This window comes from Gobio gobio (genome assembly GCF_949357685.1).
Source record: "Gobio gobio genome assembly, chromosome: 13".
Lineage (NCBI taxonomy): Eukaryota > Metazoa > Chordata > Actinopteri > Cypriniformes > Gobionidae > Gobio > Gobio gobio.
Genome location: NC_137106.1, coordinates 18905742 through 18931646, shown reverse-complemented (window position 1 = coordinate 18931646; position 25905 = coordinate 18905742).

The following is a 25905-nucleotide window of genomic DNA, read 5'->3' as shown; positions in this document are numbered from 1 at the left end:
AGAATAATTTGAACTGATGCCAACGTTGCTAATTTTCTCCTGGACAGGTAAGGTTCATCTATGTTTGGCTACCTTGTACTTAATGTAAATGGACATTTCAAATATTCATGACAGTCGAACAAAGATATGCATGTTCGTGCAAAGTAACGTTAGGTTAGCGCAGATGGAGGAGGCGGGTCATTGAATTGAAAAGGTAACGTTAAGGAATTGTTTGGTAAATAAAAACGGCGAGTCGTCATTGCTAACATTAGTAATGCATTATCAGAGCCCGTTTCTCTGTCATTATGCTGAGACGCTGAGGAAAACAACATTAGCACGCCTATTATGGCAATGTGAAAACGTATTTGAGATCGTAGCCTAACGTTACCTCATATTCCTCATTCGTTCTTCGCATATATAGTGGACAAAACATGCTGCAAGTTGACCTGTATGACCATTGCTAATGTTATTTAGCTTTGCTGTAATTTTACTATAATATACTATAGTATTTTTTCATGTGGGAATGTACGAGCGTTCATATTTACGATTATATTTGGCTAATCGCAAATAATAAGTAAATTGTGATTCATAATTACTTCACAAAACATCGCTCTTGAAGCATAAACATAATTAACAGAAAGAAAAAAACGTACTGTGTAGGACTCGTCACTTGCCATTGAAAGCTCCGTGTAGCATCCTACGTTCCTGCTGGATCCTGCAGCCTATCTGGCAGCCTCGAGTCAGGGGGAGGGGGAGAGGGGATACACCGCTCAACAGTCATTTGAAAGTGATTGCAGTACCAGTTTTGGCCACAGTCCTACATACAGCTCCTTTAATATGCAAATTGATACCAATACCTATACCTCTATTAAATATAAATGTTTAATGACATATTTGATTCATTTTTGTTTCCCTTTTATTAATGATAGAACATGATCAGTTATTTGGAAAAGGAATGGAATATTGCTGCATTTACTTTAAGTAATTTATCCGTGCACATCATTATTTTATGTTTTTAATTAATGTGCCTTCGCAAACTTTAATAAAAAAAATGTCCTCTCCCTGCGACATCTTTTCTCTTCTCTGATGACGTGTTTACTGGCGTGAGGGCGGGGCAACCTGTCAATCATATGAGATCACATGAATAGCAAACCACAACCATCCAATCAATTCCCGATGGACAAAATCAGGTCCGACCCTACTTTTTTTTAATATATATATATATATATATATATATATATATATATATATATGTCACAATAGGGAAGAAAAGACTTTTGTGCCGACTTTAACAACAACCACCACAAAGCCGATTAGCATGAATTAACTAATATATATTAAAAAAATCTCTAAATTTTGATATTTTCATGTGAAGATTGACCCTCTTACTGCATCAAAGTGGGTCACATTTACTGTTGCTCTGGGAAATTTTGCACGTGCAATTCAGTCATTCCCATAGGAATCTGCGCAATTGGGAGTTTTGTGTGAGGGCAAAAAATGTCCTATACATTTCGCTAATTTTCAAGTTGGCCACATGGATTTAAAACGCTGACCAACAGTGAGCTGCCTGATTTGTGTCATTTCATTCATTCATTTTCTTTATTTATATAGCACTTTACATGCAACTGAAGTTGCCCAAAGTGCTTTCCAAACAATAAAGAAAACACAAATAACAAGGACCAAAAACATAGCAAAAAAATACAAAGAACACATACAGGACAATGACAAGGTAATGATCTAACACCTATCAGGAAGATGGCCAGGCGGTGTTTAAAAGATGTGCTTTCAGCATGATCTTGAATTTTGGAAGTGACTGTACTGACCTAACCGAGAGAGGAAGATCATTCCAGAGTTTGGGACCTATATGTGAAAATGCTTGGTCACCCTTATGTTTGCGTTTAGTTTTGGCAACGACAAGAAGATTTTGATTTTCAGATCTCAAGGATCTTGATGGATTATAAAGTACCAACATACTAGAAAGGTAAGTAGGGCAAAACTGTGTAGCGCCTTAAAAAACAGTATTAAGATCTTATAGCTAATTCTTTCCTCAATTGGCAACCATTTCAGCGATTTCAAAATCGGGCTAATAGATTCAAATTTCTTAACTGACTTAAGCATTCTGGCAGCAGCATTTTGGATTTTTTGAAGAAGCGCATTGAAAAAACGATCGCATTGATTGCCTTCTCAAGGTCGACTGAAAATAAAAAGGGTTTAGTTTTGGCTAAAAGACGAAGGTAAAAGAAACTCGACCTGACAACTGAATTTATTTGTCTGTCCATTTTTTAATCTGTGTCCAGAACAAATCCAAAATTGTTTACGCTAGTTGAAATTGAGCCTGACAGTGGAGTAGCTTTTAAACATTTAACCACTTCCTGATCTCTAGGGCCAAACACAATGATGTCAGTTTAGTCATCATTCAATTTCAGAAAGTTTGGAGCCATCCAGGCCTTAATGTCCTGTACACAGGCCAGTAAGTTGTCAATAATGTTCATGTTTGATTGTCGCACTGGAAAATAGATCTGACTGTCGTCCGCATAACAGTGGAAGGAAAAAAGTGTTGTGTGAGTAGTGTTTCGTACATCACTACACTGTTAAAGGGTTAGTTCACCCAAAAATGAAAATTCTGTCATTAATTACTCACCCTCACGTCGTTCGAGACCCGTAAGACCTCCGTTCATATTCGGAACACAAATGAAGATATTTTTGTTGAAAGCTGATGGCTGAGAAAGGCCTCCATTGGCATTCAGTACACTTATACTCCCAAGACGGATAAAAGGCACTCAAAACATCGTTACAAAGTCCATCTCACCACAGTGTCTCTACAATAATCTTACAATGCGACGACAATAGTTTTTGTGCGCAAAAAAAATCAAAATAACACCTTTTTCCAACTTGTTACTGCCTTCCGTGTGTGCCTCCACGACGCATGCGCGAGAATATGACGCAGATCCGGCGTTCGGACAGATGACCCAAAAGTGATTTGTTTACAATCAGAGGAAGACGCGCGTATCTCAGCTGTTGGATTCTACATTGATCGTGCTTTAGGTCTCGGCGTAGAGCTCAAAATGGGGTTAGATTGCGCATTTCATGGATTCTCGAACCCCGGCGCTACGTCATATTCTCGCGCATGCGTCGTGGAGGCACACACGGAAGGCAATAACAAGCTGGATAAAGGTGTTATTTTGATTTTGTTTTGCGCACAAAAACTATTGTCGTCGCATCGTAAGATTATTGTAGAGTCACTGTGATGAGATGGACTTTGTAACGATGTTCTGAGTGCCTTTTATCCGTCTTGGGAGTGTAAGTGTACTGAATGCCAATGGAGGCCTATATGAAGCCTTTCTCAGCCATCAGCTTTCAACAAAAATATCTTCATTTGTGTTCCGAATATGAACGGAGGTCTTACGGGTCTCGAACGACATAAGGGTGAGTAATTAATGACAGAATTTTCATTTTTGGGTGAACTAACCCTTTAACTATGGATCTTTTTTGCTAATGTGCCAAGCCTGTAGCACTCCTCTCAGAAACTGAAGCCTCCGCGCCTCGAATGCCCCCAGGTGTTTGGTCCCAGTATAAGTCATAACCCCCGCCCCTCTGTGTTTTCTAATGGATGCTAGACAAACTAAACAATCAAATTACACTTAAAAAAATCTCATTGTAGGCAGTTTTTATCACGATGATTTAATTTCAAGTGTAATTTTTAAATAAGTTTAGTTTTAGTTAGTTATTTGATGTTATAAAAACGGGGGTGTGACGTCATGATGACAGCTGAGATTGACGGCTTCTCTGAGTGAAGTTGTCACTGAAGCACTAACACTTTTTTTTGGAGGAGATTGGAGCTTTAGCTTTAATTTCTACATTTCCATAACTGTTTATTTCACACCAACATAATGAATTTTTCTGCATCTGTGAGAGTGTGGGCGGGCTTTTGATATCGCGTCTCTACTTCCGGCTCTCTACTGCGCAACTCGGTCCCAAATCGCCATATTTGGACCTCCGGAGGCTTCAATTACTTCAGTGGAAGAAAATGAAGTTGCGTTGTCCATATTTTTTTATGGTCTAGATAATGTGCACACACTTTAAGCATTGGGAAATACACACAAACACAGAAACACACACTCACACGCGTTTGGTTCGCTATCTTTGTGGGGACTCTCCATAGACGTAATGGTTTTTATTTTCTACTAGCTGTATATTCTAGCCCCTTACACTAACCCCACCCCTAAACCTATCACCTTTTTACATTTTCAAAAAGACTCATACTGTATGATTTATAATCTTGTTTCCTCATGGGGACCTCAATTTAGGTCCCCACAGTGACACGAGTCCCCATGAGTCTGTGTGCATTCATTTTGAAGTCCCCACCAGGATAGAAAAACATGAACACAACACACACACACACACAAATGCACGCTGATGGTCATCTGTCTATAATAGAACGCTATTATTACTCTTTAATGCCCATTCTGAATGGCAGCCATGTTGGCTGAGATACCAGGCAGCCAGAGGAATGAGGAGGAAAGATACCATTGGCACTGCTTGGATTTGTTTTGGGTATGTACTCCCTACAGCAAATTCTAAATTTGGGAGTAGTGGGCACTGTACATTATCTCAAAGACAAATGTGACGTGTAACTGCAGATCACTGACTGGTCAGAGAGAATCGTCACTACCTGCGTCGAACCACGCAGTGGAAAAGCGGCATTAGGCAATTAGCGCAATAAGTTCTTCAGCAATGAGCTGCCAATCTATATTTCAGCTGAACAAATTTTACATACAGCTATTGCTACCAGTGGCAGCTGGTGGGTTTTAAAATAGAGGAGGCACACTACATTATAGAGGTCAGATAATCCCCTCCTGAGGATTTTTTTTGTGCTTTGCTTTGCTTTAAAATTTTCTTTTTTTTTGGCCACTTTTAGACAGAAAAAAAGACACCTAGCCCATCAAATAAAACAAAAATTCATCCTTATGTCCTTTTAAATGTCTGTGTTAAAAGAGCATGTTCGGCTGTTTATTAAAGCTGATCGCTGTAGCCTATATGTCCAATTTTGGCATAGGATCGTCCTTCATTTTTAATTTTGAATGGTAGCTTGGTAAATTTGAATAATTAAAATGTCTCCATAATTAAGGTAGCTGGTCCATTATCCATGGTAGAAGTTCAAACTAATATCAAGTAATTTATGTCTCTATGAAGATTGGTTGATATACCAAGGGAGGCAAGACTTCTCTTAAATTTTTCTGAAAGGGTTAGTTCACCCAAAAATGAAAATTCTGTCATTAATTACTTACCCTCGTGTCGTTGGACTGACCTTTTTTTCATCTTCGGAACAAAAATTAAGATATTTTTGTCGAAATCCGATGGCTCAGAAAGGCCTCCATTGGCAACAATGTAATTTGCACTCACAAGACCCATAAAAGGTACTAAAGATTCGTTACATTCGTTTGTAAGTCGTTACAAAGTCCATCTCACTACAGTGGTTCTACATTCATTTTATGAAGCGACAAGAATAGTTTTTGTGCGCAAAAAAAACCTAAATAACGACTTATGTAGTGATGACCGATTTCAAAACACTGCATCATGAAGCTTCGGAGTGTTATGAATCAGCGTATCGATTCAGCGGTTCGGATCGCGTGTCAAACCGTCAAACTGCTGAAATCATGTGACTTAGGCGATCCGAACCGCTGAATCGATACGCTGATTCATAACGCTCCGAAGCTTTGAAATATCTTAATTTGTGTTCTGAAGATGAACAAAGGTCTTACGGGTGCCGAACGGCATGAGGATAAAGTTAATGACAGAATTTTGAACTAAAATTGAACTAACCCTTTTAATACTAACTGCTGAAAGTGAAATACTCTGATTGGTCAATTTTTTACAAACGGAGGCCTCGCCCTCCCCTTTTTATCCACTCAGACCGGCTATGTTTTACCAACAATGAAATACATTGGCTGATTCGAGGGAATAGTAGTGGAGTTCCGACTTGAGTAATATTTTATGCTGTTACAAAGTGCGTTTACACAACAGAAATGTTTGCAGACACGGTCAAAATGCATAATTGGAGAAGTGCTAATTAAACGTCATTGTTTCGGTCAAGAACTAAAAGAAATTCAGGCTGAATATTTTTGGTTGCCAAAATTTCAGTGCATCACTGTATATTTTTTCTGTCATAGTGCTGACTTTTCATTAAATTCTATTGTTATTTCGTAACAAGCTAATTATATTACACTGAAATTGAATCTTCTTCATTAATTGTGACATATCTCATAAACATATTAATCAATGTCTTATATACAATCAGAAACTGTGTCCTAAGTACATTGTTTAATATGTTTATGAGGCTGTTTTCCTTGTGGGCCATATCTGACCCACACAAACATGCACTGACGACAATTGAAATGTCACAATTAATGAAGAAGATTCAATTTCAGTGTGTAAAACAATTTTCTGCTCTCATTGGCTGGAAGTTTGGGCATGGTATCAGGAGCACAGCTTTATCTGTGCATCACAAGAGAGATACTGAAAAAGAGGCCTGATCGTAATATCTGTTTTCCCTCTCCCCGCCTGCTGTGTTTCACTAAGCTTTATCAAACAGCCGTGTGTTTGTTTGCAAATGCAGGATTTCACGGGTCATCCTTTATCAGCTCGCTCTCCCGTCACCTCCAGACTTCCCAGCATATTGTGCCATGTTTTCTCCGTTGGCTCCAAAAAAGCCGCTCATCCTGGCCAGTGCAGGCTGGCTAGTGTGTCTGTGTGTGTGGCGGTGCGAAGGGAGCCATCTCTTCTCGCAAACACATGGCCTGCCCTCCACCCTCCTTCGCTAAATCATGAGCTGCTTTTGAGGAGCAATGCTGAGAGCGTTCGACAGATCTGCAAATTTGGGGCAATGGTTTTATTGACACATTCAGAACGGCTAACAATGTTATCACGACAGCAGCAGACTATGTAGAAGATTTGCTCTCAGGCTCTCTCAGAGAGACCCTCCGACACCCCTGAAGGTGTTAGCAATCGGCTAATCAGTGTATTTCTGTGGTGATCCTCCTGCACCCACCAAAGGATTGTGGGGAGGTGCAATGACCGGCCAAGCAGATCGTCTGGGCCTTCCGGTTTAAATAGGACACAAGGCGGCGGAAACAAAAGAAGCCATATTAATGGGATAGCGCTGTCAGATAAAACATTCTCCGCTATGAGCTTCCAAGTCAGGTAAAAAAGGTACCTTGCTAATCCATAATGCCAGATCTGTGCTTTGTTCACTTGCCTAAATGCAAAAAAAGGGAAGTAAGCAGGGCAGCCCAGAAGGCTGGAGTAGAATATGCAGAGGATCATAATCAGACGCCCATGATCCTTTAGTAGCTTTCCAATGGCTCGGACAGACTCCTTTAGCCGCTGCTTGGGGACATAAACTAGGCCATCACAAAAGACTGAGAGGATTGCCTTTTCAGAACAGTTGCCTGTTTTCTCCAGAAGATGTAATCCATATTTAGAATCACTTATTGGCTGATTTTCTTTGTTTTGTTCTTCTGTAAACAAAATACAAGTCTGCAATTCAATTACAAAAAAAAAAAATACAAATAATAATTAATGGAAAAATGTAACCGTAAAAGTCAAAAATATTAAATTAAATTTAAATTCATAATTGTGTGATGTATATAGTATTATATACAGTATACATATATTATAGTATATATATTATATATAGTATATTAATGGTGCCTCTTGACACATATTTAAATGACGTGTAATTGTCCTGATATAAGACGCGACTCGACAGCCAAAAACAACCATCTGCATTAACCACCAATGAAAAAATAATGCAGATGGAATATAAGAACTCATGCTGTGAAAAAATGGACAGACGGACAGTGACATTTTGTAATGTGGAATTTTTTTCTGTTGTTGAATTATTGTATACGTTGTGGCTTTTTTTTCAGTAAATATTGATATTTGTGATTAATTTGCATATAAATCATCTAATTTATTTGATTTGAATCAATTGACAGCCCTAATATTAAGTTCATTTTAATTTGCACTATACTTATTAATCTAATCTATCTTGTGTATCATAATTATTCAAAATCCTGTAGGCTACTATAGCTACTCCTTTAGGCTGACTATATACAACTTTTTTCAGCTAAATTCATTCAGCATCAAGAATTCCACACATAAAAAAGTCAGAATGAATTTCAGCATCATTACTCCGGTACTTCAGTGTCACATGATCCTTCAGAAATCATTCTAATATGCAAATTTTCTGCTCATTTTTCAGGATTCTTTGAAGAATAGAAAGTTAAAAAGAACTAGATAAAATAGAAATATTTAGTGTTATCTTTACTCTCTCTTTGATCAATTTAGTGTGTCCTTGATGAACAAATCTTATTGACTTAAAATTAAATTAAATGTACATTTTCTTGGTATGTTAAATAATTAACATTTGACATAACGCAAGCAAGTGATTTTTTCTAATACATTATGATACTGACTTGGGTGTTTCAAAAGAAGAACGCCTCCTCTCGCTTCGATTCCCGGTGAGTTTTCTGGCGTCATATTTTCTGGTGTGGCCTTTTCTCCAGTTCTGTTGCGCATCCTTCAAGTGGCTCCCATTGATGTTTCATCTTTGATATCCTTTACAGGGCCCCTGGGTGCCACAGGGCTTAGGGGGCCCCCTGAGGCAGACGGAGGGGCCCCCAGCGTGGAGCTGAAGGTCTTCAGGGTCCTGACAGCGTTGATGGAGTTGATTCTTGAGTGGCCTCTCGCGGCGTTCAGTGGTGGCCGCAGTGAGCCGCGGCTTTTGAAGTGATAGATCTTAAGGATATGAAACAAAAGTAGGGATGGATTGAACTTCATCTGCCTACAGGGGAGGGAAGGCAGTGAAGTCAGATGGGAGATATGTAGGGTGCGGAGGGGCGGAGGTGCTGGGTCACCGGTGAGCTAGAAGAAAAGAGCCTTTAATCCGAGCATGTCTTGTAAGGTCAGGAAAAGTTCGCAGGATGAAAAAAGGTCAAGCCAAAGGTTGTGCTGATTTATTTAGTGCCACATAGGGCAAGCGTTTCACCTGTACCCCTCTGGCACTGTACAAAAAAAAGTCAATGTTTGCAGGGGTGGTGCTATTGGAAAGGTACCACAGTATATGTGATGAAGAGGGTTTGACGCTGAAAAAATACTCAAGAAAACGTTAATAAACCTATATATTGCATATTTAGACTGCAAAAATGTACAATATTTTAATAAAATATAAGCAGTTAAACACAAGCAGTTGTTAGCTGATCTGCTCTAAACAAGTATAAGTGGTACAGAAGCTGTATATAGAGCTGCATGTACATATCCAGATTAGATTAGACCTACACCTAGACACGACCAAAACAACCCTGAATGTCAGCAGAGACCGTACTAGTCAATCCCCTTGCGAAGGCCTCGTCGACATGACAGGTATCACCTCAGCGAAGACCACAAGAACCAGACAAGTCCACTGCACAGACCCTGATGGCCAGCTACATCTCCATACCGGCATGATGAATTGATATTCAAGCAAAAGGTACTAGATGAATATTTGAGGAGAACTGGCCTCCCGACTGAGCCTGGATTCTCCCAAGGTTTTTTTTTTTCTCCATTCTGTCACCTGATGGAGGTTGGTTTCCTTGCCACTGTTGCCACTGTCTTGCTTAATTGGGGACACTTAATTTTCTACATTATTAATCTGACTGTACTGAAAATTACTAATTTAATAATTGATGACCTTTACAACAGAAAGGAATCAACACTGAACTGACTTCAACTGAAATGCACAATTTTCCTGTTATTACTGTAAATTTGCTTTGAAACAATCTGTATTGTTCAAAGTGCGATATACGTAAATGAAGGTGACTTGACTTTCGGAGCTTGATATTACCATTTTTGCTCACCAGCCACTGTGGCTAGTGGTTTTCCAAAGATACAATACCATGGGGGGAAACTGCCATATAGATATTTTTAATATGATCTCATAATATGGCAGCAGGTATATTAGGCTGCTGTCATTTTAAGACCTGACGCACAGAATCCATTTTATACTGTTACACATGCGTTTTCTTTCTCAACTGTTTACATTCACTTTAAACATAACTGACTGTGTTTACGTGAATACTCGCCAAGACTGGCATTTTGACATTAATTTGCGTGTATTTGACTGTTTAAAGGGTTAGTTCACTCAAAAATGAAAATTAGCCCATGATTTACTCAACCTCCTAAGTCATCCTAGGTGTATATGACATTCTTATTTCAAATGAATACAATCAGAGTTTTATAAAAAAAAATTCCCGGCTCTTCCAAGCTTTATAATGGCAGTGAATGGCTGTTTCTGTTTTGAAGTCAATAAAAGTGCATCTATCCATCATAAACATAATCCATATGGCTCCCGTGTTAATAAAGGCCTTCTGAAGTGAAGTGATGCGTTTGTGTAAGAAAAATATCCATATTTAAAATTTAAACTGTAATCTCTAACTTCCGCTCCACGTTCACGAAAGACTGGCATTCCAGTGTAAGACGGATGGCGCAGGTGTAGCGTAAGTTCCGGTGACGAATGCGGAAGCACAGAGGATTGAGCGAAACAAAACTTGGTTCTCGAGAGAACTAGCATATTCTCACCGGAGCATCCTCCATTATACGCTGGAACGCCAGTCTCTCGTGTTTACAGTTTGTAAAGTTTTAAATTTGGATATTTTCAACCCATTCTCACTCCCAAGGCGTCAAAATCCGAAGCATGGTCAAGTGCCTTCCACAATTCAGTTCCACAACGAAGACGCTAAAGCTGCATTCACACAGGGCGTCAGCATTAACGCTTGTCTGAAGCTTCGTGCTGATGCGGCCAATCAGCCAATCACACGTCAGCTCTGGGGTTGCATGAACGCAATTGGCTAGCCGTCTGCTCTAGGGTATTTGCATAGGGCGATCTGATTGGATGATGCCTGCGTTGGCGCTTGAAAAGTTGAGAAATCTCCAACTTCTGACTCTTGCAACGCGAGTAAAGCAACGCGACGGAACCCACAATTCAGTTCGACAACACATGACGTCACCCATTTAAAGTAAATAGGCTTGTTTGAGATGCGCCTCGCCTTGCCTGAAATTCAGCCGAGACTAGGCGGCTGCAGTGAGGGGAGGAGTGAAAAAAGTGCAGGCAAGACGGACAGTTCTCTCTTCTCGTAGTGGATCAGACAGCTGCGAGATCAAAGGCGGATATCGCGGGATTCACACTCGTGCGCTTTGTTGCTGATAAACTGGATGTAATTTAAGTTCCCATTCAGTCGGTCACTCTCGACGCCACGTCGGAGTACCGACGAATAGGAATCTCGCTCGCGAGAGCCAATCTACTTCGAGTGTAACTAAACGAGCCAATGCACATTGGCATGCAATGATTGCACCAGGTGCTCATGCCACGGCGTGCGGGTATAAATGAGACACAGGTGATTGCATCAAATCAACATCACCTCTGAGACGGGTGACCGGGAGATGGGCGGGGCTGCTCTTCCCCGGAGGAGGGCCGGGCAGAAAATCTTGAGTCAAAATCCGTTCTGCCGCTGGTGTCACAACCAGTGGTACCCAAATTCTCAAAAAAAAAAAAAAAAAAGCAGTTCCTCCCATCTCTCACAGGTCGACCTGTTTGCCTCCCCAGAAACGTCCCACTGCCAGTGGTTCTATTCGCTGACCGAGGGTACACTCGGCACGGATGCCCTGGCGCACAGCTGGCCCCAGGGGCTGCGCAAATATGCGTTTTCCCCAGTGAGCCTACTTGCACAGACTCTGTGCAAGGTCAGGGAGGACGAGGAGCAGGTCCTGCTGGTGGCGCCATACTGGCCCAACCGGACCTGGTTTGCAGAACTTATGCTCCTCGCGACAGCCCCTCCTTGGCGATTCCTCTGAGGAAGGACCTTCTGACTCAGAGATGGGGCACCCTTTGGCACCCGCGTCCAGACCTGTGGAAGCTTCATGTCTGGCCCCTGGACGGGACGCGGATCGACCTGAAGGACGCGTACTTTCATGTCTCGATTCTTTCTCGACACAGGCCGTTTCTGTGCCTTGCGTTCGAGGGTAGAGCATATCAGTAAAGAGTCCTGCCCTTCGGGCTGTCCCTGTCCCCCCGTGTCTTCACGAAAGTCACTGAGGGGGCCCTTGAGCCCCTGAGAGAACTATCTCGACGACTGGCTCATTGTAGCACAGTCCATCCAGGGATCAGTTGTGTGAACACAGGGACCTGGTGGTCAGACACCTCAGCCAGTTGGGTCTTCGGGTCAACTGGGAAAAGAGCAAACTCGCCCCCGTGCAGAGGATCTCTTTTCTCGGTGTGGATTCAGTCGAACGGACAGTGTGCCTCCCAGAGGAGCGTGTCCAGTCGATGCTGAACTGCCTGAACACGTTTCAAGGCAGGATGGCGGTTCCACTGAAACAATTTCAGAGGATCCTGGGGCATATGGCAGCCGCTGCGGCAGTAACACCGCTCGGCCTGCTTCATATGAGACCGCTTCAGCATTGGCTACACGGCCGAGTCCCGAGATGGGCGTGGCAACGCGGCACTCTCCGGGTGAGCATCACACCGGCCTGCCGCCAGTCTTTCAGTCCATGGTCAGACCCCTCGTTCCTTCGAGCTTTCACGAGCTGCGCTCCCAGGCGAGTGGCGACTCCACCCCCAGGTGGTTCAGCTGATTTGGAGACAGTTCGGGGTGGCACAGGTCGACCTGTTTGCCTCCCCAGAAACGTCCCACTGCCAGTGGTTCTATTCGCTGACCGAGGGTACACTCGGCACGGATGCCCTGGCGCACAGCTGGCCCCAGGGGCTGCGCAAATATGCGTTTTCCCCAGTGAGCCTACTTGCACAGACTCTGTGCAAGGTCAGGGAGGACGAGGAGCAGGTCCTGCTGGTGGCGCCATACTGGCCCAACCGGACCTGGTTTGCAGAACTTATGCTCCTCGCGACAGCCCCTCCTTGGCCAATTCCTCTGAGGAAGGACCTTCTGACTCAGAGATGGGGCACCCTTTGGCACCCGCGTCTAAACCTGTGGAAGCTTCCTGCAACAGGGGTTGGAGCGTAGGCTGTCGCCCTCCACCCTCAAGGTTTATGTTGCTACAATATCCGCCTATCACGACCATGTAGAAGGTAAGACGGTTGGGAAGCACGACCTGGTCGTCAGGTTCCTTATGGGTTAAACGGTTAAATCCTCCTCGCCCCCCCTCCATACCCTCTTGGGATCTTGCTCTGGTGCTCCGAGCACTTCAGAATGCCCCATTTGAGCCTTTGCAGTCAGCAGAGCTAAAGATTCTGTCAATGAAGACTTTGCTGTTGGCTGCATTGGCCTCCATCAAGAGGGTAGGGGACCTGCAGGCATTTTCGGTTGACGAATCGTGCCTAGAGTTCGGGCCGGGTGATACCCACATGGTGTTCAGACCCCGGCCTGGCTATGTGCCCAAGGTTCCTACCACTCCCTTCAGGGACCAGGTGGTGAACCTGCAAGCGCTGCCCCCGGAGGAGGCAGACCCAGCCCTAGCTTTGCTCTGTCCCGTCCGCGCTCTGCGGGTTTACGTGGATAGAACTCAAAGCTTCAGAACCTCAGATCAGCTCTTTGTCTGTCACGGAGGCCAGCAGAAGGGAAAGGCTGTCTCCAAGCAGAGGATGGCCCACTGGATAGTGGATGCCATCACCTTGGCTTACCAAGTACAAGGTGTGCCCTGTCCGCTCAGGGTGCGAGCACACTCTACTAGAGTGTTGCATCCTCCTGGGCGCTGGCACGTGGCGCCTCGCTGTCAGACATCTGTAGAGCTGCGGGCTGGGCGACACCCAACACGTTCGCTAGATTCTATAGCCTACGTGTAGAGCCGGTCTCCTCCTGTGTTCTCACCTCAAACGGGTAGAAGCACTGAGAGGCCCCGTCTCTTGTCGGCTTGCTGCGCTACGGCGCTTATATTCTCCAGAAGCAAACTCTGTGAGTCCTCCACCGCCCTCGGTGCCGGACGTGGCGGAACGTCTGGCATCAGGCCCCTTGGCGCTGAATCCTTGAGAACCGGTATTGGGCTCGGGTTATATGAGTGACCCTACGGGGATCCCATATATCTTCCACGGTCGCTCCTATGGGAAGCCCATGTCTTTCCCTTGGGAGAGCCTTCCCGTCAATGGGACTGAGCCCCCTCTCTCCGTTGCGGGCTACGGCTCAGCATTGTACTCCACATAACTCCTTCGGGGTACGATGTGGGCTCCGCAGCGTCCCCTTCACTAGGGCACGCCTCCCAGTGTTATCCAATAAATCACTAAGCGGGTCTTGCGGAACGGCAGTGATGGACTTCCCGGTGTGAGCCCCGTCTCATCAGGTAAGAGAGCTCAGGTGGCTCACACAGGGCACTGGAAGGGGCAGAGGCCATGGCGCTTTGGTAGGGATTCGCGTCGAGAGTGACCGACTGAATGGGAACGTCTCGGTTACGTATGTAACCCTCGTTCCCTGAAGGAGGGAACGGAGACGCCACGTCCCGTCGCCATGTCCTCTGTACCCTGCTGGGGTGCTTGTCTACCTACTCGGCTCCTCAGCAAAAGGCTGATTTGATGCAATCACCTGTGTCTCATTTATACCCGCACGGCGTGGCATGAGCACCTGGTGCAATCATTGCATGCCAATGTGCATTGGCTCGTTTAGTTACACTCGAAGTAGATTGGCTCTCGCGAGCGAGATTCCTATTCGTCGGTACTCCGACGTGGCGTCTCCGTTCCCTCCTTCAGGGAACGAGGGTTACATACATAACCGAGACGTTCTGTTACTTTTATATGAAAATAAATATTATGAACAAGACACCCAAAGTTTTTGCTATTTATTTCCATTCGAAAGACGTGTTTATCAATAATTTGTACTTGAATTAGGCCTACATACATGTTTTTATATATATATTTTTTATAAATATGACAACAATCACATAACCCACAGAGAGATCGCCTTTGTTAGAGAGTTTGGGAATATTCACACATAAAAACATGATATCAGAGTTTTAAAATCAAACATTTTAAAAAACCAATAAGCATTAAGCTGTGTCGTCAACAAGTGGTTTCCCATCATGTTTTTGCTCAGCGCAGTCAGTGGAGAGCAACTGCGCTCGACGGCAGAATCCGACACAACCGCCTTTCGCTCGCGAGAGTTTTTTGACATACGTCAGCATGACATCAGAGCAAGGCGGACCCATAGACAGTAAAAGAAATGGACACAGCTGCTGCGTCCCAATTCGCAAACTATCCATACTAAATAGTATTCTAAAAAATAATTAGTATGTCCCAAATCGTAGTATGTTGAAAAGAGTAGATTCCAAAGATTCCCGGATGGTCTACTATTTGCGGTCAGAATCCGAAGTGCAGATCGATGCGCACTCTAACGGCTGATATTGCCCACAACCCATTGCGAGATGGACGAGGATTCGATTAGAACTACAAACGCGGATAAAATTGTTAAAAAACTACAAACATGACGGTTACGCGAGTCTGACGGTTAAGTGGAGAGGATTAGATAAAGTGGTTTGAGTGAGCAATTATCAGTATTTAACCTGACAAAAAGATATTTATTCAATGTTAGCCACATTATATTTCACCTGCAGCAGCATTGTGAACTTTTGTAATGATACGTTTGGCCATTAACTTTGCAAACACATGAGAGGAGTCTCTGCATTAAAGACCCACGAATGGCAGATCAACGAGTGACTACATTTCTCTCCGATACGGTAGGAAATTAAATTGAATGTGGGGGATTTGAACTGTGACGATTATTGACAGGGCAGTTTAAACGTGACGGGACGCACGTAACAGAGTCCATTACAGATGACGAAGTAGTATGTCCCAAAGCTTGCATACTCTTCTGCTACACACTCAAAAGTATGTACTTTTTCTTCACAAAAAGAGTACATACTTTTAGGACGTAGTATAAGTAGGCGAATTGGTACGCAGCAAGCGACTCCATAGACTTCAACGGGGAAATTTGAAGTCAGTTAGAAGCACTCACTTCCTGATGGCTGAGCGTACTGCGCAGCCTCAGACTGAGCTTGACGACGTGAGCAACCTGTCTGACAGTGGCAAGTCTTCTAGTAGTTGTGTAACGTAAAATCTGAATCCCCGAATCTTGTAGCAACAGAGAGAGTGAGCAGGAGCAACTTTTGATGAATGAAGCAGGCTTTGCAACATCTCTATCGGCGTTTATGCCTCCACATCCCCCCGATTGCCTCATAGACCGTAAAAGATTGCCTGCGAGCTTCTCCTCGGGTCTATACGGTACAGCGCGATGGAGTCGCGTGGTTATGACGCAATTGTTAGCCTACTTTTAACAAAAACGGCTTCTACGGGGCGATAGTTTAAGATACAAGGTAATGGAGCATTTTATACATTGTTGTGTTTGTTTAGAAATAAACAATGGACAAATGGAGTCTTTAAACACCTCAGATGTAAAGATATTCGCTGTCAAAGTGAGGCCAAAATGAATGGGAGTCAATGGGATGCAAACAGCAGGTGATGGCTTGGTTAGCAATGGCTGCCCCTATGGAAGGTACGCTTTCCGGGGGCTGGATTACCCCCTTGGGCGGACCGCCCTCGGACACTTTACTAACCGGCATGCATCTCGCACTGATCACCGGTGATCGGTTCTGCGCAGATTTTGCTCATCTCAAACAAGCCTTATGACTAAGCATTTCCTAGCGTATGCGATAAATCCAACAAATTATATAAATATACACAATGAAGAGGCAATTACACTTACGCTTGAACAAGGAAGAAATGCAGAAATGTCGTTATATGCATGCAGTATGATAATATAGGCAGGTTGATCGGCCGTATGCGACATTAATTAGGCCTATTGAATGTAACAAAAACAGGATTATGGTGATATTCCATAAAGAACAAGATAAATAAACTCAATAAACATAGAAACTTACTTTTAGATGCACGCACACGATTAATAGCACAACTTTTATGACATGAGGCAACTCTCGTGCGTTTCGCAGTCCACACTCTACGGATTCATGACAACAACTGAATTACGCACTTCCAGCACAGTCGAATTACACTGTTATTCCACAAGGGGGCATTAACGGTCCATAGTCATTGAATAACTCACTGTAATAAACATACTAAAATGAATCTATTACTTGCAGTGCTTAATAAAGGGTCTTTTGTAACAATCACGGTTGTTTAAACCAATAAGCATTAAGCTGTGTCGTCAGCAAGTGGTTCCCCATCATGCTTTTGCTCAGCGCAGTCAGTGGAGAGCAACTGCGCTCGACTGCAGAATCCGACACATCCGCCTTTCTTGTGTTTTATATACCACACAAATGGGTAGCTTTAGGGATGGAATGGGGTTGGGTTACATGTTAAAACCTGTCTAAATAGCATAAATAAAATGATGCTGGCTGATTAAATTGAGAATCACACTCCAACATGTCATAATGGCAAAATCATAACCCAATATATGATCATCATGACGATAACGTTCCCATGTCCAACGCGTCTGTGTATGACGCCAAAGGTTTCTCATTGAAATGAATGGAGCACCCTGCGCGTGGATATGGGGACGCCTAGGGGTGCCTTTAGCGTCTTTATTGTGACGCAGAAAGAACTTGACCATGCTTCGGATTTTGATGCCTTGGGAGTGAGAACGGGTTGATATTTTTCTTACACAAACGCATCGATTCGCCTCATAAGGCCTTTATTAAAGAGCACCTATCATGGCATTTAAAATGTTCCAAATATTGTTTTAGAAGTCCCCAACAACAGTTTTGCATGCATGCAATGACAAAAAAGACTTTAGTTTTCTTATAATATGTATTTATTTTTACCTGTTTTGACAGCGATTCTCAAATGATTCCTTTAGTGATTCACTTTTCAAAACCCCGCCTTTACGTGACGCTAATCTGCGGTGATTGGTCCGATGACCCAGTCATTTGTGATTGGTATAGTCTGTGCAGATATTTTCGGAAACGGAACGCCCATCAAAGTCTTATAGTGACAGTAATTTGTTAATATGTGTCAGGAGTTATGAATATGAAAACCGCGTCGGAACCGTTTGATTGTAATATGAGCCTCAGCTGATCTCATTCATAAAAAAACTCCTATTCTCCTCACGAAGACTCGCGACAAATCAACATCCCTCAGGGCTTTTAGTTCAAAGGTGTGCAGATGAGGAGACATATTGATAGATTCTCATGTCTGTGTCAAATTTCTAAACAGAGGAGTATTTTTTATTCAATACTTCCTCAAAATGCGCAGATGTATCCTAATCATGAGCGATCGAGTCTCTTATGTGTTGTTTTCAATTCATACTGGCAGCCGGAGGGCGCTCTGTGCACATGTAGTCCACATATGGTACAGACAGACGAAGAAGATACCATGTGCCATAATAGAAGTCCATAATAAAAGCTTCCTGAGATCGCGAAACATGCAAAAAGAGACATTTGACGATTAAATAAACACACAATCGCGACAATGTATGGTTTGTCTTCAAGCCACTTAGTCTTCAAATGCTCATCCTTGGGCAGATGAAAAAAGTTTGCTTTTGAGTGGCACTTCAGAACACAGCGTCTCGTCGCCATGATGTTTTCTAGTTTTCACTGGCGTCTTGGAGCGCAATAAGTGGGCGTATCGTATTCAAATAACTTGACAAGTTGACGTCATCTAGTCAGAGAAAAAGCTTCGGTCTTCTAACGATTCTTAAAAATTACTCAGAGTCGACTCTTACTTTTGAAAGAAAATAACTATATATACGGTGTACTGTCATATTTCAAAATTTTGAAGGATGTTTTTGTTCACTTAGATCTATGTTACACACTACATGAAAGGTAAATTTCAAAATTCCATGATAGGTGCTCTTTAAGCCCCGGAGCCATATGGATTATGTTTATGATGGATAGATGCACTTTTATGGACTTCAAAACAGAAACAGCCGTTCACTGCCATTATAAAGCTTGGAAGAGGCAGGACATGTTTTTCGTCTGAAAGAAGAATGTCATATACACCTAAGATGACTTGAGGGTGAGTAAATCATGGGCTAATTTTCACTTTTGGGTGAACTAACCCTTTAAGCTCAATAAACAGCGAAAAATAACTCATAATTTTTAGTACTGAGAGGCTACTTTACGTGCACGCACTTTGGGTGTGAGCACAAAATCTGCAGGAATGATTAAAATTATGCGCAATATGCACAATCCCACACAGAAATTCAAGCTTTCTCCGAAAAAAATTAAGGGGAGGCGGGTTTGTGTGTGTCGTCAACTCGCTGTCGGGGAGATGAGATAGAGCAAGAAAGTGCAGCCGGTATCGTGTATCTATTCGTGAAAATGAGTATTGGAAGCGTTTCAGATATTTAAGTATGGATATGTATCGAAAAATCTACATTTTTTACATGAATAAATAAACACAAAATGTATTAAACTTCATGAAATAAAATGCTAGAATAATAAAGTTTATTAAATTATATGAATACAATATTAAATAAAAATATATATTGATATTTTCTATAATAAATAAAGAAGTGATTAAATTAATAAATGATATATTATTGTTGACTCAACTGTTGACTATTGTTGATACAAATTCAAACATTTATTGGCAAAACGGTATACCTTGTTAGCAATAAAATGATCAAATATGTTTATAATAGCTCAATTTTTTTCTTTGCATAAAGCCTGCTGTGAATGTATGCTTTGGCATAATTAACGTAATTAACATAAATAAAATTGTGGCAGCAGTAAAGTGGATTGTTTCAAGCTATGCGACCTATGCCACTCTTTCATTGTGCTCCACAATGATGAGTATTTTCATATTTGATTATTGTCTTTTTATTTGTTTATTTAACATTTTCAGCTGTCACACTGATTTAGCTTATAACTTAATCTTGACTGCTGAACCTGTAATACTAGCGCAAAGCTGACACATAAGCATGGGTGAGTGAGCACTGAAAACACTAATTAAAAAGCAGGTGGATCAGCCCTGTGGACTGGCTATTAACCCTTAAGTCAGGAAGGACTGCCCACAGCCCTGCCACCCACAAACCCCCATCTGTCTCTGAGGAGACGCTCCAATACCAGTTTACCCTCTCCAAAGACAGAGAAAATCTGTCAGGATGTACAGTATGACACGTTGAAATTGTGGCGTTTTAGCATGCTGTGATCTACAGTATAAGGTTTTTTTTTTTTTTTTTTTTTACACAAATACACTTGAATGTGTACATGTTGTTTTTAACAACTTTTAGATAGGCCACTGTTTTATTGAGTCAGTATTAAGTGAACTCAAGAACCAGGACTGCGTATAGTGCGTAGATCATAAATTGATTGCAATGGTTTCAAAGATCTACTCACGCTTATGATGTTTTTGAGAATCAGGTGAGCCTGGTCAACTTGTTCTGAGTGAAGAACTCAAAAGAAAGATTTTTTTTTTCCAGATCTGGTTCTCAGGTTCAACTCACTGACTCAATAATCCAGTTAACAGTGCACTATGGCAAGACATAGTGAACACCTTATCAGTGAATATCAGTGAATAAGGACACAACTCTATAAAGCCAGTACATTATATATTTTTAGAGTAGATGTTTATATATTTTTTTTATATATGCAACCTTTTAATCTATTTTCACTACTCATATTTATATTTATAATATATTAATATTAATTATAACCTTGTTTAATACTATGTTGGAATCCTACAATGAAATAAAATAAATTTTTGTTGTGTACGATATCCAAAAACACAAAAATATAATACAGAACAATATATAATTTCTATTCTATTCTATCATATTCTATTATATATTGTTGTATTTATCTCTTTTAAAAATGTTGATCTAAAAGTTTAATAGGCAGTTTAATTGTTAAATTGATTTTTAAATTTGTTAAATTGAATATTATTTGAAATGTCAGGCTTTATAGGGAGATATTGAGTCTGTTACTATATATCCATGGTATTACTTAAAAAAAAAACTTGGAGAATAGTTCACAAGTTATATGGTTTTATAGAAAATAACTGTGAAGATTGGTCGAAATTCATCTGTACCACAATAAATAAATTGCAGCATACAGGTTTGGAACGACATGAGGGTGAGTAAATAATTAAAAATTTTGGGTGAACTATCCCTTTAACAACAAATAACAGAATCCCTTTGTAATTTAAACAAATGGGCCCACTGCTGTCATGGCATGCCCACAGTACCTCCTCCAACATTCTGTTAGCAGGAGAAAGAGAAAGAGAGATAAAAGAGTTGCAGTGTTTTTCCCCTCTGTGAGCTTTTTGTTAAGGAGAACGCCTGAGGCCCTGACAGACACAGAGAGGGACAGAGCGAGAGCAAGAGAACAGTCACTGCCAAGCTCTCTTCCTCCTTTGCTGGCAGGCCCTCACCGGCATGCTGTCCTTCTGACCTTGGTGGGCCTTACTGAAGAAAAGATATGGCAAAGATGGCCGTCAGCTCCTCTTCTGCTGAGCCGCCTGGTTTCGGTCCTCAGCCCTGGGGCGGGACTTCTGCTGGCTTTCTGCGGGACTCCTTCAGTCCACTCACCCAGGGCTTTGATGCATATGTTCTGAAGGTGGCCGCCGCCGCGACTCAGGCATGGTGGCAGATGGCAGACCTTCAGGCCTCCGCTGGTCAGACTGGTGTTCATTTCCCAACTTTTTTCTGCCTGAGTGTTTCAGAGGAAGACTCAGCAGTGCAGAAGAGCTTCTTCTGGTGCGAGAAAGAGAGAGAGACAAAAAGGAACAGAGGGTGAAACATATTGAAATAGATATGGAAAATGCCTTCAGAAGAAAAAAAACAATACTGGTCTATAGCTAAATCATTTTAATACAACTATGACAGACTAAAATGTAGCATAAATATATGAAAGTGCAAAAAATACCTCAATTCTGATTGGATGAATCATGTTAAACGTGTTAAGATCACTATAAATCTATGACTGCAAATTCTATATTAATGCACCAAGTGGCTATGTTGCCTAGCAACTATAAACACTTTACAGTTATATAGCTACTATAGTCTTTAAGTATATTATATCTAGCAATATGTTATTTGTCAGGTAAAACTATTATTCTGATTATTATTATTAATAAATGTATTGTATTCATTTATTAAACATTGCTGCCTTCAATCATACTGCTGCTGCTTTTGTTTTATAAGCAACACAATTATTTAGTTAATTAGTACAATTGTCTTGTTTTCCAGTTTCCAGCTATTCTGTTTCTAAAGTTAAAACATCTTGTACAGACATTGAAATATTTGTACTGATTTTTTTTTTTGCAGTAAATTAGCCAGTTAAGGTTACACATTTATGTATGTATGTATGTACTGTATGTATTTATTTATTTACCACTGGTTGGTTACAAGTGTTTTAGGCACAACTCAAAGCAGCTCATCATGCATCATGTTTTTATTGCCCTTATCCAAACAATTAAGCGAGGATCGAAATTGGCTTGATGGGTTTGAATTATATTCCCTCATGTTGTGAAAGTGACTTACGAAGTCAAGCACTTTTGGGAAACGAGGCCCAAAATAAGTTTTTGACAGAGTGTAATTTAATGCAGGCAAGGTGAGGTTGAGATGAGGGAGGAAAGCGAGGGATAAACGGAGGGTGAGCTAGAGAGATGAGCGTGGTGTGTCCTTGAGACAGATCTCCTCCTCATCCCTTAGGAACCTGCCATCTCCTTGCCCATCCTCTGGAAACGCACCGCTCACACACACATGCGCACGCTCACGAACACACTCTTCCAGACAATTACCGTCCTTTCTCAAGATGCTCGCAGGTATAGGCCAGCTGCCATGTCTCACAAATCGAGCGTGCTGTTCAATGCCTTGGCAGAGGGCGACAGGGGACGGGTGCTCATCTTTTTTCGCCATCCCTTCATCCGTTTTTCCTTAAAGTTGCATGGCGGAGGACAAAATGGACAGATGGGGAGGCCTCACTGTCCTGATGTTTGGGTTCTAATTATATTAGCCCAGGCCCTGCATGGATCCACGATGAATGTTTACTCAGCCACCAATTTATAATCATTTAGTGAACACCTGTTTAGAAGAGTCAAAAAAAGAGAGACAGAGCGGGTCAGGGGCCAGATGCGGAGAGTGGAGAAAGTCGCATATGCTGTAAGCAGCCCAACGGGCTGGGTGAAAGACTGGGATGGGCCAAGGATGGTATCTTCGGTCGTAGCGGTCATATCTTCAGAAAGACTGAAGGAAGGCCTTGATTGTGCTGCAGCAGTCCATATAGATGAAGGTACACTATATTGTCAAAAGTTTCGGGACACCTGCCTTTATGTGCACGTGAACTTTAATGACATCCCATTCTTAATCCGTAAAGTTTAATATGGAGTTGCCCCTCCTTTTGCAGCTATAGCAGATTCAACTCTTCTGAGAAGGCTTTCCACAAGGTTTAGGAGTGTGTTTATGGGAATTTTTGACCATTCTTCTAGAAGCACATTTGTGAGGTCAGGCACTGATGTTGGATGAGAAGGCCTGGCTCACAATCTCCGTTCTAATTCATCCCAAAGGTGTTCTATCGAGTTGAGATCAGGCCAGTCAAGTTCCTCCACACCAAACTCGCTCATCCATGTCTTAATGGAAATTGCTTTGTGCACTGGCGCGCAGTCATGTTGGAACAGGAAGGGGCCATCCCACAAAGTTGGGTGCATGAAATTGTCCAAAATGTCTTGGTATGCTGAAGCATTAAGAGTTCCTTTCACTGGAACTAAGGGGCCAAGCCCAACCCCTGAAAAACAACCCCACACCATAACTCCCCTCCACCAAATTTTACACTTGGCTCAATGCAGTCAGGCAAGTACTGTTCTCCTGGAAACCGCCAAACCCAGACTCGTCCATCAGATTGCCAGATTGCCAGAAGTGTGATTCGTCACTCCAGAGAACACGTCTCCACTGCTCTAGAGTCCAGTGGCGGCGTGCTTTACACCACTGCATCAGACGCTTTGCATTGCACTTGGGGATGTAAGGCTTGGATGCAGCTGCTCGGCCACATTCCACGAAACTCTTTACACACTGTTCTTGAGCTAATCTGAAGGGCACACGAAGTTTGGAGGTCTTTAGCTATTGACTTTGCAGAAAGTTGTCGACTTCTGCACACTGTGCACCTCAGCATGCGCTGACCCCGCTCTGTGATTTTACGTGGCCTACCACTTCATGGCTGAGTTGATGTTGTTCCCAATTGCTTCCACTTTGTTATAATACCACTAACAGTTGACCGTGGAATATTTAGTAGTGAGGAAATTTCACGAATGGACTTATTGCACAGGTGGCAACCTATCAAGGTACCACGCTTGAATTCACTGAGCTCCTCAGAGCGACCCATTCTTTCACAGATGTTTGTAGAAGCAGTCTGCATGTCTAGGTGCTTGATTTTATACACCTGTGGCCAAGGAAGTGATTGAAACACCTGAATTCAATGATTTGGAGGGGTGTCCCAATACTTTTTGCAATATAGTGTACTGCCTAAGAAAATCAAGAAAATATTAAGTGACTAAAATACTAAATTTCTTTGGAAAAATGAATAATAAGAACAAGTCCAATAATAAAATAATTGAAATTCATAAACAATAGGACTCCTATAAATCCCATTAAAGTTCATTCTCTCTTATACAGTTTTTTTTTATAATATTAACAATCATTTATTTTATAGCTTTTTTAATATAAAAAAATGTGTTATGTATGATCTTGATATTTAGTGGTAGCAATCAAAAACATGAGTGGAATTCCACATTTTTTTAGAACACTAGGAAGATTGTCTGGACTTTAAAAAACAAAGAAAGACATATAGAGCTGAAAGAAAGTTAAATGTATTTTTTTACATTATTCAATAGAATTGACATGTTTTTTTATGCTTGTTTCTTCTCAAAGTTGTTGATGTAGATGCATTTAACATATAATTTAATGCTCCTTGTGATGTCTCTTTAAAAGCTTGGATTCTTACATGGAAAATCATGCTACAGTGTCAGGTATTCTTTTGTAATGCATCTTATCCTGAATTGAGCTAAAAGATTGAGCTAACAGACCTGGAAAATCATGCTACAGTGTCAGGTATTCTTTTGTAATGCATCTTATCCCAAATTGAGCTAACAGACCTGATGCTTTGAAAACAACTCTGAGATGAGTTATGAACAAAACAATCCAGGAATGGATCAAATCATCAACAATACAATGCACAATAAAACTCACTTATAGGGCCCAGATGAAGACATCTTTGCAGGGAGGATGTTATGCAAACATTTGATCCGACATGCCTACCTAAATCCTATACTGCATGCAAAGTTTTTTTTTCAGCTTTCGGACAAAATATGTCTGGCAGTGGTGAGCCTGTAGATCAGACTCTTCTAAATGTATTTTCTTTCGAAACTGCCATTATCAGTGCCTCAGGGAAGAATGTTATCATGTTGAGTTATTGACACATTTTTGTCACTGCTGCGAAATCTCATATGGTGTTAACCTCCTTTCTCACTTTCGTCCGTCCTCTCTCCCTCTCTTCCCATATCAACCCATCTTTCACAACTTCCTGTGCTCCCTTTTTGCTCTCGTTCATTCTCTCTCTCAAAGGTCAGGGCTCTGAGTGGGTCTGTTTGAAGCATGGCCTTCTGCAGAGCACAGGAGGGGTGATCTCCGCAGGGAAAGGGAATGCTCCTGCACCCCCGGCTGTTGGCCCTGATGACTTTGGAAGACCCGAAGAGGGATCTTTTTTTTTTAATCCTTGACCTCATCCCACCACCCTCCATTTTGGGTGTCCAGTTCAAGCCACACAAGATCTCAGCAAGAAACGGTCTCAAATTGTAGTTTAGCCAGAACTTAAGTGTATGACTTTGGTAAGCAATACCAGTGGAGTCATGGCGTCAATATGTAAGCCAACTCGGAAGGCCAATCCAAAGTGCTTTATTTCTTGAAGAGACATTCACATTTGACATTTTAACACAATCACAAC